Below are 19,661 nucleotides of genomic sequence, written 5' to 3' on the forward strand. Positions count from 1 at the left end.
CAGGGTCTGTGGTCTTGCCACGATTCACTGAAGACCTGCTGCAAACAGAACTCTTAATGCTTAATTACTACACACCAAAAGTAACAACTCTCTTAGGCCAAAGGTTAAGGATTTTTTTTTTTTTTTTGAAGGGAACAATCTACATTTCAAAGAACCTTTTAGAGCAGGTTTTTAAAAAGCTGCACCACTTTATTTTCCCAGGTGTCTCAAAATCCAGTATTAACAGGGAATCCTGAACTCAGCAACCATAGTTTTTTTTGGTTTTTTTTAATATTTACATCAGAATGTTTTGTTTTGTTTTGTTTTGCCCATATGCTTTGCATCTAGCCCTGGTTGTGTGACATTAGTACATAACTATTTATTTATGGCAGCATGGCCTGGAGTTACCACCTGGCTAGTTTGTTGCTGACCCTGCCATGACTTTTACATGAAAGCTAGCTGACGATAAGCAGGCACTACTTGCCCCCCTCCCCCCCCCCCATTCCTTTCTCCTTCCCCACTTCACTCTTTCCAATTCACAGCCAATGGATTTTTATAGGAAACATCAGTTCAAGGATGTTTGCTCTAGTTCTTTTTTATGGTGACTCCTCTCTGGCTCTTGTCCTGTGTGCACCCTCACAACTGTTCAGGGGAAAAAAAAAAAAACACACAACAAAAAACAGGTTTTTCTGTTTCTTTACTTTTAACATGCTGGGAGTTTACAGTTTTGACCCAAATCCAGTAGATTGTTTAGAGTTAGCGCCAGGGGAAAAGCACAGTTATGTTGTTTCTTCATTGGCAGTGACAGTAGGGATGTTTATGATGTCCAAAATAGAAGCAAAGCAGAAATGTAGTGGTAGTGGTGTTTAAGTGTTGTTTTATTTATTTTTTAACGTGAAATGCTCAGGGTAAGATAATTACTCCTTTGAGGCTCTTTTCTCTCCCCCTTACCCTCCCCTTCACTCTTCCCCATCTCTCACATCACGCTCCACGCCCCTCATCTGCTTTATTCCTTCTAGAGCTGCCTTTCCATCTCTGAAGTTCCCCTAATGTTTCTCAGTCAGTAATACCATTTCCCCACTTAAGTGAAATAGATCGTGAAATGAAAATAATACCAAAATAAAACTCAAAGAACTAGCTCCCTGTTTAAAATCAGTCATAAATTGTGTGGCCTTGAGCAAGTGACAGTCTCTCTGATCCTGAATGTCACGGTGTAACCCCCAAGAAATGGAACATTTTAGTTCTGATGGGGAGAAAGAATCTACAAATATGAAAAATGTGTACGAAATCATAGCAAGAGAATGTGTCAAAGTGGAGAGTAGTCCAGCTACTTCGAAGAGCTAGTAGCCCTGAAAGATGGGCTGGGGAGACTGGCTTGACCAATCTCTTTCTGCCAATTCCTGGACACTGTGAATGACGGACAATTGTAAAGGAGTATGGGGTTTGGCAGGGAGGCATCAGAAGGTCATTTCAAGAAGAGTGCTAAACACAAAGGACTAAAAATAAGAATGAGCCAAGTCACGCGCATGGGAAAGTTATTCTGGCTGGAGCAAAGAGTTCTAGACAGAGTGAAAAGGAGTTGAACATGCTTGACCTTGGAAAGAGTCAGTTGCATTTTTAAACAGTCTGTTGTTCACTGACTCTGCCAAATCTAATGCATGGCTTTAAAAATACATACTGGCATATTATTTTTATTATATTTTAAAGTCTGATTCAATTCATGGAAACTTGGTAAAGTCATCTCATTGATTATTTTAAAGAATAATTGAAGTTTACTAACAGAATAAAGAAGGGACTTAATATTTAAGCTCCTATTATGCTGAAACCTTATCCCATTAGCCATCATCCCATTATAGTTTAGGAAACTGAGGCTCAAGGAGAGTAAAGAAGTTGTCTACTGGGTCCAGTTCAGTCACAAGACCGTGATTTGGATCCAAGCTAATCTGACTGTAAAGCCCCATGTTCTCCATCACCGTGTTCTATAATTCAAAAAGAAAAAACTCTTTGTTTGAATTTTCCTTAAGTAGCATGTATGCTTTGAACTAGCTGGCTACCTTCTTTGGCCAGCAGCAGTGCCTGCTGAAGAAGTGAGGACCTTCAATTTTGACAGTTAGCCAAAACACACTTTAAAAAACTCATTTGGCATCTTTGAATACAAGAGCTCTCATATTGGTCTCTTTTCCCTATGAAGTACCACCTAAAGCGATGCATCTTTTGGAAGCAGAGTTTACGTTTCCATACTTGCCATCCACGAGTGACAAGTCCTTTTATCCTGGACCCAACATAACACGAGCACTTCGTAAACAATAAAGATCAAAATAATTCAGTTGTCTAGGCTTGCAGCAATTTCTCAACTAAATGACTTGAGGAAAACAAATGGAAAAATACAGAAGGACATTCCAAACCATGATGATAAAGCAGTTACTCTGAATAGTCAGAGAAGACCAAAAATCCAAATGTTTGGTTGCTTCATCCAAGACAGTGGTGTATGAACTCCTAGTCTGTCAAACCAGGTGGCTGATTCCAGAAGGAGTTTATGTGTTGGTGGGGGAATTCACTGAAGACCTGTGTTACAAACAGGACTGGTGTCCTGAGCACACATAATTCAGAATGGCATCTCTGCAAGTCTATGTTATTCAATATTATTTGGGGCGGGGGCACTTACCAAGAGCAGGCATCATGCTAAGCACTTTACATGCATTGATCTTCCCTTAATTCTCAGATCTAGCTTCAAGAGGTAAGTGCTATTACTAAATCCATTTTCCAGATGAGAAACCTAAGGCTTAGAGAGGTGGTTTCTATTTATCCCATCCATTGTTTTACAACATTTTATTCTTTAATGTTTATTTTTATTTTTGAGAGAGAGAGAGAGAGAGTGCAAGCAGGGGAGGGGCAGAGAGAGTGGGACAGAGAATCTGAAGCCGGCTCCATGCTGACAGAAGTGGGCCCAATGTCGGGCTTGAACTCACAAACCACGAGATCGTGACCTGAGCTGAAGTCAGATGCTCAACCGACTGAGCCACCCAGGCACCCCTACCACATTTTAGAATAGTATTTCTCAAAGTCTCTGCATTGAGGGCTCAGGTTTCCCCCAATTTTTCATGGACAAGTATTTCTGTAAAATACGATAAAAATGAATTACTCAAAAAATGAAATTTAAAAAGGCAAAGACATAAAATGCAAGCCCCCAATTTGTTATTATGAGAGTCAATAGAATTACTCAACCAAATTGATATAAAAGTTTCTAAATGCTTATTCTCAATTTCTGTACTTTTCACATCAAAATGTGTAAGACAAACTTTGAGGACCAGCACTCGTTTGCTGATCACATTTGTGAGCAGTACTGTGTTAGTACTTTAGAAAGCCATTATTGTAAGCCAGGTATGTGCAAAGTCTAGGACATCACACTTTCGTGTACTCTTAGAAGTTTAACCTGTTCCTTTTAGACTTGTAAGTATCCATCATCATCATTATTATTGCCTTTATTCTACTGTATGTATATTTATTAAGATCAACAGTGCAAATCCTTACAGGCTATTTCATTATGCATCCTATGAGGTTAACACCGTGTGTTTTTATAGCATAAAACCTAATTTCTTCTTTAAATTATAAACCCATCAGTCGGAGTTTATATACCTCTTCTGTTCTGAGTCATACATGGACCGCTATTGGCACATGATGAAGATTATTAAGTGGCATTTGCACACTTACCAGTAACACATTTGACAAGGATAAAAAACAAAGTAGTGTTTTTACAGGGACAATTTCTCTTGGGTGTTTGCGTGTTATAGTAAAGGGAGACACGTGAACATGTTTGTTGAAGAAAGACTGAAGCCTCTTAAATTTTCTCCTCAGGCTCATCAGGGACTTGTGGATAATTTGCAGGCAATTTGTATCCCCTTTTCCTGCAGGACTAAACCTCAGATGTAATTTCTGCAGTTGTCAATCACTCTTCTTGTCCCACGGACCATTCTGCAAGAATATATCATGTTCTGAAGGTTTTCTCACATGTATAAATTCAGGAATTGAAAGGGACTCTGCTGGTGAAGTAGACGGTTTCTCCCGTAGAAAGAAGAATGAGAGGCAAGGAATCAAGTGTGTCCTTAATAAGCACTTCTTTCAACATAAGCTGGAGTTGGAAGCACATGTCAGATGGAGATTAGCTCTAAAGTCTCTTCATTTAAAAAATTACTCTCTTTTGCCATCCCACTGGGTTAGACTTTCAAAAGAGCAGGCAAGGTGCCAGTCAGGATTTATAACCCTTTCCTTCTTCATGATTGATAGAAGGAGAGTTGGGGGAAGGAGTTCCTTCAGAGATAAGTATAAAGTTTATTATAATAATAATAGGCTCCTTTATTTTGAGCAAATGAAAGCATATTACATGCTTATCTCATGTATTGCCATCACAGAATCTATAACTGGCATTCTCGTACCTACTTGGCATATGGGGAAACTGAGATACAATATGGCTTAGAACTTCAACCAGTTTCTTTAGATTTCACTTTTAAATGTGAGGCTATAAAAATCCGTCTTTCTTTTTATACTTAATTTCTCTTTTCATGATCATCAAAGAAACATATGCTCCTTGTAGCCAACAACACAAGATCAGATACTATAAATTACCCTTAGTCCCATCACTTGGAAGCCACGACTATAACCATGTTGGCATTATTTCTTCCAGTCATTTTTCTACAAAGTTTTTTTTTCTTTTCATAGATAAAATCAAACTGTATATTACAATTCGAGTCCCGCTCTGTTCACTTTATATTACAATCATGAGCCAAAGATATTCTTATCAACGCTCGGCAGTTTTGACCCTAGTTTTATATTAAGAGTAGAGCAGCAGGTTTCTGAAGTTAGGAGGTGAACTCTCACAAGGCGAGTCCTTGAAGGAGGTCCCTGGCATAACCAGCACAAGGTGGGGCCATCCTTCAGTTCCAGCAATGAGCTGCAATTCTGACAATGTGGGAATGATGCAATGGACCCTCTGGAACGAGGCAGAGATTTCTGTGACTTGACTGATGGGCAGCCTTCCATTCACAGAGCTATGATTGAAATCATGTCAGTAAGCCTCCTACCATGTGGACATTCTGTCAGTCAACATGTTGACACAGGAGCCAACATTTTTTTTTAAGACGGCTACTAGTTGTATCTGAATGTTCAGATTCATCACAGCCCTTGATGCAGGGAGCAAATGTTTTGCATTGCCCAGAGGACAGTCACACTGGATGCCAATCTTCACGCCAGAAGAGCTTGGGTTTTCATTTCACTTTCAAACAGCACTAAAAGGTTTAAGTTGTTACAGAGATGAGAAGGGATTTAAGGTGATGGTGTGGGCAGGGAGTATCAGGGGTGGGGTCTTAAGGTACAGTTAAGCTCTACCCACACATGCATCCAGACACACACACACACACACACACACACACACACACACACACACACGAACGTACGCATGATCTACTTTTACAAAACAAACACTGGAACTATTTGTATAAAACTTTTAAAAACATGATATAAATGCTTTTAAAAGGCAAAGACCAATGTAACTCATTTATGCCAACCCTTCTTAGGAAAATATGGACATACACAAAATGTTATTCATTCATTCATTCATTCATTCATTCATCAGATATTTACTGAGTGCTACCATGTACCAAGCACTGTTCTGGGCTATATGTATAAGCAACATATAGGACTGACCAAGTCCCCACTCTCAGAGTTTAATTCTCCAATTCTTCAATAAGATTTAATTTTTCAAAAAAGTATTTTATGTTCCAGTTTTAAAAAGGTTAAAGAGATATGGCTACTCAATGCAATACTTGGCAAGATCAGATCTCATACTGGAGGGGAAGAAGTACAATGAAGGGCATTACTGGATGAACTCGTAACATTGGAATACAAATGATAGGTTATATAGTATTTATGTAAAACACTTATATTTTAGATATTATATATAAATATATATAAATGTATATATAAGTATATATGCTATATATATATATATATATATATATATATATATCCTAAATGATCCAGAAAAAATAAGTCAAGGACAGTGAGAGTAAATGACAAATCAAAATGGAATAAAAATCACTAGTAGACAAATCTAGATAAAGGGTATATGGGCATTTTTTGCACTCTTCATTTTATACTACTTTTATTTTGTAATATTTTGATAAATTTGAAATTATTTTCAAATAAAATGGTTTTAAAACCTATTTCACTTTGTAAAATGAGTGAGAACACAAAGTCCTTAAATCATGTGTCAAGCTCCTGTCAGTCACACGTGATTTACAGACATTTGATTGACAGACTGATTTCTTGGGACTTCAAAGATAGAATTGTATTACCTAATCAGACCCACAGGATAACTGAGGCATAACTTTCAAAATCTCTCCATCTGCCACCCCACAACACGGACCGTAGATACTTTCTATCTCATCCAAGAAACCAATGATTTCCTTTTATCCATATGAAATCTATCTTAAATGTATAATTATCCCACTCACTGTATAATTGTAATTCACACTCTCTGGGCTAATAAACATTCTGAAGATCTCAGCTATATGATAGAAAAAGGAAATGCCACCGAACAGTCCCTTTAGAGACATCTCTATTTTCCTGCCTTTCCTTTCTCCTTTTCAGGAGTCAGCTGTCCCAACTTTTCCAACTTTCCTCTACTTCCCTCACTGATGTTTATCCCAATAAAACTCCCGCATGTCAAATCCTGTCTTGCATCTGTTTATCAGGGGACCTACACTAACATGGCTCCCTTATCTTTAGAAGTATCCATATAGAACTAGAGGTTACATCCTAGTCACCTTATTGTGTTTGGGTGTTTCCCAAGCCTTCATCAGCAATACATTAGGAATGATCCCCCAAGAAGGCAGTCTAATCTAATATTTATGAGACTAGACTTTGAAGTCAAAAGGACTCAGGTGGAAGAATTAGTTGGATGGTCTTAATATTTAATGGAATCAGATTTCTACCCCAGTGATATACATATTAGACAATAATAGACAGACTTTTTTTTAATGGATTTCTCTTTTATGGGTACCACAGATTTTCATCATTTCTAAAGATAGACAGCAAAGTAACTAAATGTAAATTTCCTCAATTGCAATCAAAATCCCTATTTGCTTCCCCAAGGAGACCTAAATTTATATTCAGATGACCTGAATTGGCTTTTAGCTATTTCTGTAATTCTCCAGGCTTACAATCACCAGTACCATCTTGGATTCCTTCATTTACACAAATGACTAATCCCCCTTTTGTTTTCTCTTGGAGACTGATGCTTATTTCAGTCTTGTCCAATGTATAATAACTTCTCTTATCTGAATTTGGGGGCCCATAGGCATGTAGCCACTTGTGCACCCCACGTATCTTGGAAGTCCAAATCCATCTCAAACACAGCTTTTTAAAAATGAAGCTCATTTTTATGTCCCTTTAGGGATGCTTTCTTTCTTTGAATGGCACTATAGCCACCACACATCCTTTCCATCAGAGCCAATCACCAAGTCCTACCTGTCACTCTAAGAAAATGCTGCTTCCACTATATAAGTCCTTTATTTCATTATATTTTGAGATAAAATTGTTATAACCTAAGTTCTGGTGTACAACATTATAATTCAACATCTTCCTGCTCTACAAAGTGATCACCACTAAAATGCAGTTACTATCCATCACCATACAACTGACCCCTTTCACCCATTTTGCCCACCCCCACCCTCCTTTCCCTTTAGTAACCACCAATCTGTTCTCTATGAGTTGTTTTGTTTCGTTTATTCATTTTTTAAAGATTCCACATATGAGGAAATCATATGGTATTTGTCTTTCTATATCCCACGTATTTCACATAGTATAATATTCTCTAGGTCTGTCACAAATGGCAAGTTTTCATTCTTTTTTATAACTGAGTAATAATCTATTACACACACACACACACACACACACACACACACACACACACCCTGCGTCTTTATCCATTCATCTGTCAATGACGTTTAGTTATTTCCATTTCTTGTCTATATAAATAATGCTGCAGTGAACATAGGGGTGCACATATTTTTTGATGTTTATTTATTTTCGAGACAGAGAGAGACAGAGTGTGATCAGGGAAGGGGCAGAGAGAGAGGGAAACAGAATCTGGAGTAGGCTCCTGGCTCTGAGCTATCAGCACAGAACCCAACGCAGGACTCAAACCCACGAACCAGGAGATCATGACCTGAGCCAAAGTCGGATGCTTAACCGACTAAACTACCCAGGTGCCCCAAGGGTGCATACATTTTTTGAATGAGTGTTTTTTTCATTCTTCAGACAAAAAGAATGGAATTGCTGGATCATAAGGTAGTTATAGTCTTAATTTTTTGGAGAATACCCATACTGCTTTCCTTAGTGCCTGCACTAATTTACATTCCCACCAATAGTGTACAAGGGTTTCCTCTCTCCACATACTTGTTATTTCTTGGTGTTTTGATGTTGTTGTTTTTGTTGTTGTTGTTGCTGCTGTTGCTGCTGCTGCTGCTGTTGTTAGTAACAGCCATTCTAATTGGTGTGAGGTGACATTTCATTGTGGTTTTTGATTTGCATTTTCTTACCCATTATTGATATTGAACATTTTTTCTTATGCCTGTTGCCCATATGCATGTCTTCTTTGGAAAAATGTCTATTCAGATACTCTGCCCAATTTTAAATTAGACTGTTTTTTGTTATTTTTGTTGACATGTATGAGTTCTTCATATATTTTGGATATTAATCCCTTGTCAGATATATGGTCTATAACAGTCTTCTCCCATTCAGTAGGTTGCCTTTTTGTTTTGATAATGGTTTCTTTTACTGTGCAGAAGGTTTTTACTTTGATCTAATCCCATTGGTTTATTTTTGCTTTTGTTTCCCTTGCGTTTGGAGTCAGATCCACAAAAATATCTCTAAGATCAATGTCAGGGAGCTTGCTGTCTCTGTTTTCCTCCAGGAATTTTTTGGTCTCAGGTCTAACAGTAAGTCTTTAATCCTATTTTGAGTTAATTTTTGTGTGTGGTGTAAGATAGTGGTCAATTTCATTCTTTCACGTGTGGCTGTACAGTTTTCCCAGCACTGTTTTCCCAACATTGAAGAGACAGTCTTTCTCCATTGTATGTTGGATCATTTGTCATTAACCATCAATATATGTGCAGGTTTAAATCTGGGCTCTCAATTCTATTCCATTGATCTGTGTATCTGTTGCCAAAACCATACTGTTTTGATGGCTATAGCTTTGTAATATAGTTTGAAATCAGGGCATATAATATCTCCAGCTTTGTTCTTCCTTCCCAAGATTTCTGATTTGGCTATTTGGAATCTTCTGTGGTTCCTTACAAATTTAATAAATTAATTAATTAATTTATAGTATTTATTTATTTATTTGCGTCCAAGTTAGTTAGCATATAGTGCAACAATGATTTCAGGAGTAGATTCCAGTGATTCATCCCCTATGTATAAAACCCAATGCTCATCCCAATAAGTGTCTTCCTTAATGCCCCTTACCCATTTATCCCATTCCCCCTCTCACAACCCCTCCAGCAACCCTCAGTTTGTTCTCTATATTTAAGAGTGTCTTATGTTTTGTCCCCCTCCCTGTATTTATATTATTTTTGCTTCCCTTCCCTTTTGTTCATCTGTTTTGTATCTTAAATTCCTCATATGAGTGAAGTCATATGATATTTGTCTTTCTCTGACTAATTTCGTTTCACATAATCCCCTCTAGTTCCATCCACGTTGTTGCAAATGGCAAGATTTCATTCGTTTTGATTGCCAAGCCATACTCCATGTATATATATACCACATCTTCTTTAGCCATTCATCCATCGATGGACATTTGGGCTCTTTCCATACTTTGGCTATTGTGAATAATGCTGCTATAAACATTGGGGTGCATGTGCTCCTTTGAAATAGCATACCTGTATCCCTTGGATAAATGCCTAGTAGTGCAATTGCTGGGGTAGGGTAGTTCTATTTTTAATTTTTTGAGGAACCTTCATACTGCTTTCCAGAGTGAGTGCACCAGTTTGCATTCCCACCAGCAGTGCAAAAGAGATCCTCTTTCTCTGCATCCTTGCCAATATCTGTTGTTGCCTGAATTGTTAATGTTAGCCATTCTGGCAGGTGTGAGGTGGTATCTCATTGTAGTTTTGATTTGTATTTCCCTGATGATGAGTGATGTTGAGCATTTTTTCATGTGTCTGTTAGCCATCTCTGGATGTCTTCTCTGGAGAAGTGTCTGTTCATGTCTATTGCCCATTTCTTCACTGGATTATTTGTTTTTTGGGTGTTGAGTTTGATAAGTTCTTTATAGATTTTGGATACTAACCCTTTATTTGATATGTCGTTTGCAAATATCTTCTCCCATTTCATCAGTTGCCTTTTAGTTTTGCTGATTGTTTCCTTCACTGTGCAGAAGTTTTTATTTTGATGAGTTCCCGATAGTTCACTTTTGCTTTTGTTTCCCTTGCCTCCAGAGACATGTTGAGTAAGAAGCTGCTGCAGCCAAGGTCAAAGAGGCTTTTGCCTGTTTTCTCCTCTAGGATTTTGATGGTTTCCTGTCTTACATTTAGGTCTTTCATCCATTTTGAGTTTATTTTTGTGTATGGTATAAGAAAGTGCTCCAGGTTCATTTTTCTGCATGTCATTGGTCAGTTTTCCCAGCACAATTTGCTGAAGAGACTCTCTTCATTCCAATCTTCCATTGGATATTCTTTCCTTCTTTGTCAAAGATTAGTTGGCCATACATTTGTGGGTCCATTTCTGGGTTCTCTACTGTTCCATTGATCTGAGTGTCTGTTTTTGTGCCAGTACCATATTGTCTGATGATTACAGCTTTGTAACACATGTTGAAGTCCGAGATTGTGATGCCTTGAGCTTTGGTTTTCTTTTTCAGGATTGCTTTGGCTATTTGGGGTCTTTTCTGATTCTATACAAATTTTAGGATTGTTCTATCTCTGTGAATAATTCTGATGTTATTTTGATAGGGATTCCATTGAATATGTAGATTGCTTTGGGTAGCATCGACATTTTAACAATATTTGTTCTTCCAATCCAGGAGCATGGAATATTTTTCCTTTTGGGTGTGTGTGTGTCTTCAATTTCTTTCATAAGCTTTATATAGTTTTCAGTCTATAGATTTTCCACCTCTTTGGTTATTCCTATGTATTTTATGCTTTTTAGTGCAATTGTAAATGGGATCAATTCTATGATTTCTCTTTCTGTTGTTTCATTATTGATGTATAGGAATGCAACCGATTTCTGTGCATTGATTTTATATCCTGTGACTTTGCTGAACATAATTTTAGATTATACCTTATAGTTCTCTGAAAAATGCCATCAGAATTTTGATAGCAATTTTGTTGCATCTGTAGGTCGATTTGGATAGTATGGACATTTTAACATTATGAATTATTTTATTTTATGAGTACAGAATATCTTTCCATTTATATGTGTATTCTTCGATTTCTTTCATCAGTGCCTTATAGTTTTCAGTGTATAGGTCTTTCAGTTCCTTGGTTAAATTTATTCCTATTTTATTCTTTTTGATACAGTTGTAAGTGGGATTATTTTCTTAGTTTTTCTTTCTGATAACTCAACATTAATGTATACAGAAATACTATACCTTTCTGTGTGTTGATTTTATATCCTGCTACTTTACTAAATTCATTTTTTAGTTCTAACAGTTTTGTGATAGAATCTTTTGGGTTTTCTATATATAGTATCATGTCATCTGCAAATAGTGACAGTTTTCATTTTTTTCTTACCAATTTTGAAGCCTCATATTTCTTTTTCTTGCCTAATTATCTGGCTAGGACTTCCAGTAGCATGTGGGATAAAAGTGGCAAGAGTGGGCATCCTTGTCTTGTACCTGATCTCAGAGTTAAAACTTTTAGCTTTTTACTATTGAATATGATGTTAGCTGTGGGTTTGTCATATATGGCCTTTATTATGCTTAGGTACATCCCTTCTGTACCCACTTTGTTGAGTGTTTTCATAAATGGATGTTGATTTTTGTCAAATGCTTTTTCTGCATCTATTGAGATGATCATATGATCTCTATCTTTCATTTTGTAAATGTGCTATATCACACTGATTGATTTGCAGAATCAATTGATTTGTTGAATCATCCTCTTATCCCTGAAATATATACCATTAGATCATATGTATGATCCTTTTAATGTACTATTGAATTTGGCTTGCTCATATTTTGTTGAGAATTTTTGCATTAATGTTCATTAATGATATTGACCTGTAATTTTCCTTTCTGTGGTGTCCTTAGGGGGTTTTGGTTTGGATATGTTCCCTCCTCTTCAATTTTTTTGGACGAATTTGAGAAGGATAGGTATTAAATATTCTTTAAATATTTGGTAGAATTCACCAGTGAAGCCATTTGGTCATTGACTCCTTTCTTTCTTTATTCTGCTAGTCTCCTAATGAAATTCTTGCCAAAATGTGTCTCTATTCCAGTTTTCTGCACTGAAACCAAGGTGATTTTTTTAAAAGACAAACGTATCACACTGAAAAAAAGACAAACATAAGTTTCTTTGAGATGTTCTTGTTTACTACACAGGTTTCATTTCTTTCTTCTATCTCCTGATAAACTCTACATACATTTAAGTTAATAGATTTTTTTTTTTAATTAACAATGGGATGAGAGAGAGAGAGGCAGGCAAACCAAGAAATGGACTCTTAAGTGTAGAGAACAAGTTGATGGTTGCCAGAAGGGAGGTGGGTGCAGGCATGGGTTAAATAGGTGATGGGGATTAAGGAATGAACTTGTGATGAGCACCGCATGTTGTATGGAAGTGTTGAATCACTATATTGCACACCTGAAGCTAATATTACGCAGTATTGTAACTAACTGGAATTTAAGTAAACATTTTTTAAAACTGATATATAATATATATACCAGAAAAGTGCAGATTTTAAGTGTACATTTCGAGTTTTGACAAATATATACACAGCAATCGAAACGTAGATATCTTTCATCACCCCTAAATTACCCTTTCATTTAAAAAATGACCTATAATTTTCATATAGCGGAAACACATATTTTAAATGCAAAATTTTGAAGGCCAATTGTTTTCAGCCTTTACCTGCCTTGTACCACACCTGCCTAGTTCTTCTATGCTAATATACAAGGGAATAGACATTTTCCTTTTTTTTTTAAATTTTTTTAATCTTTATTTATTTTTGAGAGAGAGAGAGAGACAGAGACACAGAGAGAGAGAAACAGAGCATGAGCAGAGGAGGGGCAGAGAGAGAGGGAGACCAGAATCCGAAGCAGGCTCCAGGCTCTGAGCTGTCAGCACAGAACCTGACACAGGGCTCAAACTCACAGACCATGAGATCATGACCTGAGCCGAAGTTGGATGCTCAACTGACTGAGCCACCAGGCACCCAGGGAATAGGCATTTTCCTATGTTGAGATGCCCATACTCCTTCTGATAACATATACTCTTTTCTACATTTCAGTTTTAACATTATCCTCTTTCCAAAGCCTTTCTTATACCGAAACTCTCACCAGTAAACTTTTCTCTATTATCACCTAGTAATTGTCACTTTGAACTTTTTATTCATTTATCATTCCCAGTGAAGTCTAGAGGCTAGAACGTGTCCACAATCTCTTGTTTGTATTCTTTGCTGAGCATCTAATCTCTTGACAGGCATATAGTTAGTGTTCAAGACATATTTACTGAACAAACAAGCTCATGTGCTAAAGGCATAGGTTAGTGCCTTGTAAGTCATGTGTGAAGTTAAGATTTTATGCCAAGGCAACAAAGATCTGTTAGAGGGTTTACACAAAGGAATGCCATGATTATCTGTGTTTTAGAAAGATAACTGACAGCAGCGTAAAGGCTATAAAACAGTAGTGAAAAGAACAGTTATCGGGAATTGAGTTGGGAAATCATTGCAGAAGTCCAAAAAAGAGGATGTAAGGATGTTGGTTAAAGGAATAAAGTTGGGGAGGAGAGCCCAGAGTTCAAAAATCATTTCTGAGAAATACTCTCCAGACCGCGATGAAGAAGATAAAGGAGAAGGAAGAGTTGAGGATACTCCATGGTCTTTGTTGAGAGAAAATAAAGAGTTATGCCATTAATGAAGGAAAATTCTATAGGAAAGCAGAGTAATTGGCAAATTAATCTTAAGTCACATAAGTATACTATGAATAGATTGGAGGAGAGATGGAAATATTGGCCAAGATCTCAGAAGATCAGTCAGGGACGAGAGATGCAGCAGTTGTGCCGGGTATTTTCCATTTACTCCTCTAGATACACTTTCCAACCTTCTCTGTGTTCTAGAATCCTTACCTATTTGGGGGCACCTGGGTGGCTCAGTTGGTTAAGCATCCAACTTTGGCTCAGGTCATGATCTTGTGGTTCGTGGGTTTGAGGCCCAGGTTGAACTCTGTCAGCACAGAGTCTGGAGCCTGTTTCAGATTCTGTGTCTCCCTCTCTCTCTGCCCCTTCCCCACTTGTGTTCCCAATCTCTTTCTCTCTCTCTCTCTCTCTCTCTCTCTCTCTCTCTCTCTCTCTCTCAAAAATAAACATTAGAGTCCTTACCTATTTTGATTCCATGACTGCACTTTGGCTTCTAATTGGGTTTGGACAATTAGAGGTGCCAGGTAAAAAATAAAAGGGCAGGAAGATAACGAGTTTTAGATATTTATTGCATGTATCCCTCCCTTTCAGGTCACCACAGGCTAATGGCATCTTTCTTCCAAAGGACACAGCTCTCTCCAGTGACCTTCTCAAGGCAGCCACTGTATCGATTCCAGTTAGGACTCCCCTCAACTCCCCTATCCTTTCAGGCCCATGGGGAATAAGCCTGGGGTATTAACCACTCCTTGATGGATTCCCTTGGGCCTGCCCACACCATGGTAAATAGTCTTATTAAAATGTCCTAAATTATTCCATTTGAGAGTGACATGTTTCCTGCTGGGTCCCTAATTGACATGTACAGATGGTACCTGAAGTCCTAGGAGACAAAATCACCCATGGAGAGAAGATAGAGTTAGAAGAGTATAATGCAGGAAATCAAAAATGAATTTAAATTCCTTGCTCACCACATTTGCAGAGAAATTAGTTCTAGAGGCAGCAAGCAGAATGGAGCCAAAGAAGGAAAGGGTTTCAAGAAGGAGTCAATAGTTTCACAGGCAGCAAGGAAATCTACCAGGATGAGAACTGAAGTATACTCTTGGCATTGGCACATAGAACGCTATAGGTGACTTTTATGAAGAGTGGTTTTGGTATAATGGTGGGGCTAGAGGCATGACGGCCATGTATGGAGGTAGGGATGGGAGTTGAGAAAAAGGAGGTGTAAGTATGGACTATTTATTCAGAAGTTTGGGGAAAAAGGAGCAGAGTAAGGGAGGGTAGTGCTGTGATGGAGAAATAGTGTAGAAAAGGGTTTAAAGATGAGGAGGACAAGTGCTTGCCTAAAGTCTACAGACAGAAGTGAGAGTGAAGATCGAGGAAGGCTGGGATGGGCAAGTTCATGCAGGAGGAAAGATGAGAGGATGACCTCTGCACAGAAGGGGCCGTCTTTCCCTCAAATATCCATGAAGGATGTAAAAGTTATAGGAGCCCTCTATCTTTCCCCATAACACCCTCTGTGCGTCACCAGTGCATGACTGCCTTGGTTACTTGACAATTATCTGTTTACATTTTTTTGTCTTCCTCTATAAACTGATGCTCCAAGATGGGGTATATACCTTATTCTTCTCTAAATCCTCAGTATCTTGTGTATAGGAGGCAATGATTTTTTTTTTTGAAAAATTGAAGATTGGACAACATCTTAAGGTTAAAGGTAGTCAATGGATGTCCTAACAGATGGTTTTATTTTTTCTGTGAAACAGGAGTTTTAGTTTGGCTGAAATTGAGGAACATAGAGATGAAAAGCTTGAGGGAAAAGGCAACAGTTTAAAACTGCTATTGTTGAGAATATTCTGATTTTTACTCAGCAAGTAAAATGTGGGTGTTAATTTGACTTCCCGTGTCTCGCCTACAAAGAAGAAAATGAATTAATGAGCTGATATGAGAATTCTGGTCATGTTTATTTTTTTGACTGTGAACTTTTTTTTAATGTTTATTTATTTTTGAGAGAGAGAGAGAGAGAGAGAGAGAGCTGAGAAGGGGCAGAGAGAGAGGGAGACATAGAATCTGAAGCAGGCTCCAGGCTCTGAGCGGTCAACACAGAGCCTGATGTAGGGCTCAAATCCATGAATCTCGAGATTGTGACCTGAGCCGGTTGGATGCTTAACTGACTGGGCCACCCAGGCGCCCCTTGACTATGAACTTTTGATTTAATTAAGATGAATAAGACTCTCTGCACCTTAGTAATTTGGGTAAATTTTTACGGTCACATTCTAAACTCCACAGCAAGTCACTGGGCCAGGGACACACTCAGAAGGAAGGTCCTGCTGCTCTGAAACCTTTCCTCAGTAGCTGGTGGACCTCTCAAAGCTCTCATCTCCACTTGCTGCCCAGGGGACACCCTTTGATTTTAGGTCTCTATGTAGCATGTACACTGTATGACAATGAGATCGATTTTCGTATGTGGCCAATTCAGTCAGTCCTTAGTAGTGGAATCTTATAAAATTATTTTCTATATTGCCTGAGGGGAGTATGGAATTTTGACATGACCTCTCTCTCTCTCTGAATATATGTATGTGTATATATATATTCTGAATATAATATATATATATATAATATAATATATAATGTATAATATATAATATATATTTAGAATATAAGCACAATTTATTTCTTAGCAGATCCCAAAAAAGGATTTGAGGTGACTATTCTATTTTGTTTTACTTCTCTCTCTCTCTGTCTCTGTCTCTCTGTCTCTCTTTTGGTATGGGCAGAAATTTGAGGGCATTTAAACTGAATCAGAGGAGAGGTGATGTGATAGAGTGGCGAAGAGCATACACACTGGATCCAGTTTCGATCACGCATCCATTTAGATTCTGGCTCTACCATTAAACAGCTGTATGTGCTTGGGTACATCACTTAAGTTCCCTATACTACAGTGTCTGCCTCCAAATGCAAACTGAGATATTCTCTACCTCATAGATTATCATGAGGATTAAAAGTTAGAATATGGAAAATACTAGGGCACCTGGGTGGCTCAGTCGGTTAAGTGTCCAATGTCGTCTCAGGACATGATCTCATGGTTTTTGAGTCCGAGCCCCTCATCGGGCTCTCTGCTGTCAGTGCAGAGTCTGCTTCAGATCTTCTGTCTGTCTGTCTGTCTGTCTCTCTCTCTCTGCCCCTCCCCTGCTTGTGCTGTGTCTCTGTCAAAAATAAATAAACACTAAAAAAAAGAATATGGAAAATATTTCAACTCGTAATTGGAACATGATTACATGCTGAGATTAGTATTAAATCCATTAACTCTTAATATTTCTTTAAAATGAATTGCTACAAAATGGCCTACCAAAATATCACTAGATTCTTCTATGGCTCAGTAGTATACCCAGTTAGTAGTATAGGTAACATTTAGAAGGTATTTTGTCTGCTAGGTGCTATGCTAAATGCTTTATTATGTATGTTGTCACAGGAATATTTAACAGAAGCTGAGGCTCAGAGAAGATAATTGAGTCGTCCAATATCAAACAGTCGGTCAAGTGAGATTAGAACCAGGTAGTTTGACTCTCAACCTGCATACTGAGTCACAAAACTACATTGTCTTTTCCTCACACGACTATTTTCCTCACTGGCCAAAAATATTACACAGTATATGATTAAGCTTGTTATAAACTAATGCCATTCTTTGTAGAAACTACTGGAGAATAGTCACTGCTTTTCTTAGAACTGTTATATTTTTATCTTTCTGAGGAATGTTAGTGAATTTTGTCAGCTTTATTTAATTTAGGATTCAGATGTTTGGTGAAATATTTCTCAGCTTTCACTTTAGGACGCACACAACTCTCTGAACTTTTCAAAGACCAGTTACAAACCTGATCTTTCTTCCCCCCCTGTGAGTGAAGAATATCTATTGATTTAATGTCCCTGAATTAATGGTTCAAAGTGGAGATTTACAAGATGGTCCTAAACACTTCCTCCAGGTGGAAGTTTTCAAGTTAGGAAGACACTATATTTAGAAAATGTAAACAGCAATTAGCTTGCTCATGGAAAGCAGCGGGGACAAATCCTTGTTCTGATTTCTCTGGATCTCTAATGTACTTACCTTTAAAGGAAATTCACCATCTCATAAATCCTGTTGCTTCTTACGAATAATCTCACTTTAGATCCATTGCACATTATGAAGAAGGAGCTGTAAGACCCTCTCCCTCACATTCCACTATCTGAAAGAAAAGTTCTCTCCTTTCTATCTATCTACACTCAACTTTGATTATAACTGGCTTTATAACCACAAGCTTTACTCTTCTAAAAGTTTCCTGCTATGATATAAGAACTTTGAAATAGAATATGTCTCACAAATTCAAAATCAGGGCTGTTCTTCCCTAAGTGCTGGGAATTTGGACTATGATTTCTAAGGCTACCAATGAGCTGGGGCAAACCCAGGAATGAAGGAAAGAGATGAACTTTGGATATAGACAGAGATGGGTTTGAGTTCTGGCACCACCACTTATTACCTATCAATTCATGCAAGAAATTATGTATTCAACCTCTTAGACTCTCGGTTTCCTCTCGATTTAATGGGGACATTAGTACCTACTTCTTTCCCTAATGTGAGGAACAAATGCAAGAACATATTCTAATGTGTCCAGGATGGTTGATAATATATGCTAGGTGCCCAGTTGTGTTGGTTCCGATCTCTTGGCCAACGCCACTTCCACAAATGCAATTATGGACAGCTAACTCTGGTGGTAGTGTTTGAAAGGAGGAGAGAGAGAGAGAGAGAATATATTCTTGCCATGTGCCTAACTGCTCGAAACATTTCAGAATATGAAGGGAATGACCTTGGTTCTAATGGGAAGCGTTGTGATGTAATGGTATGAGGGAAGGTTTTTAAATTAGAGAAGTTTGAATTTCACCTTCCTAGTCAATGCAAAGTGTGATTTAAGACTGATGAATGGGTAAATAAGATGGCATATTACTCGGTCATCAAAAAGAATGAAATCTGGCCATTTGCAATGATGTGGATGGAGCTAGAGTGTGTTTTGCTAAGCGAAATAAGTCAGTCAGAGAAAGACAAATCCCCTATCCCACAAAACAACTCATATGTGGAATTTAAGAAACAAAACAGATGAACATATGTGAGGGGGAATAAAAGAGGGAAACAAACAGTAAGAGACTTTTAATGATGGAGAACAAACTGAGGGTTGATGGAGGGAGGTGGGCAGGGGATGGGCTAGATGGGTGATGGGCAATAAGGAGAGCACTTTTTATGATGAGCAGTGGGTGTTGTATGTTAAGTGATGAATCACTAAATTCTACTCCTGAAACCAATACTGCACTGTATGTTAACTAGAATTTAAATAAAAATTTGAAAAGAAAAAAAGTAAAGTGTGATTTAAGTCATTATTTAATTTATAGGAACGTTAGCTTTCTCATCTGTACAATGTGGATAATAGCACATACTTTTAGGCCTTCAGGTGAGAATTAAAGGAAAGCTTCTGAACACAGTGCCTGAAAAAGACACAAATCCTAACTTCTTACCTTGAGGAGCAGTAACATCCATTCCATCCAGGA

The sequence above is a fragment of the Neofelis nebulosa genome, chromosome 7 (genome assembly GCF_028018385.1).
Source record: "Neofelis nebulosa isolate mNeoNeb1 chromosome 7, mNeoNeb1.pri, whole genome shotgun sequence".
Classification (NCBI taxonomy): Eukaryota; Metazoa; Chordata; class Mammalia; order Carnivora; family Felidae; genus Neofelis; species Neofelis nebulosa.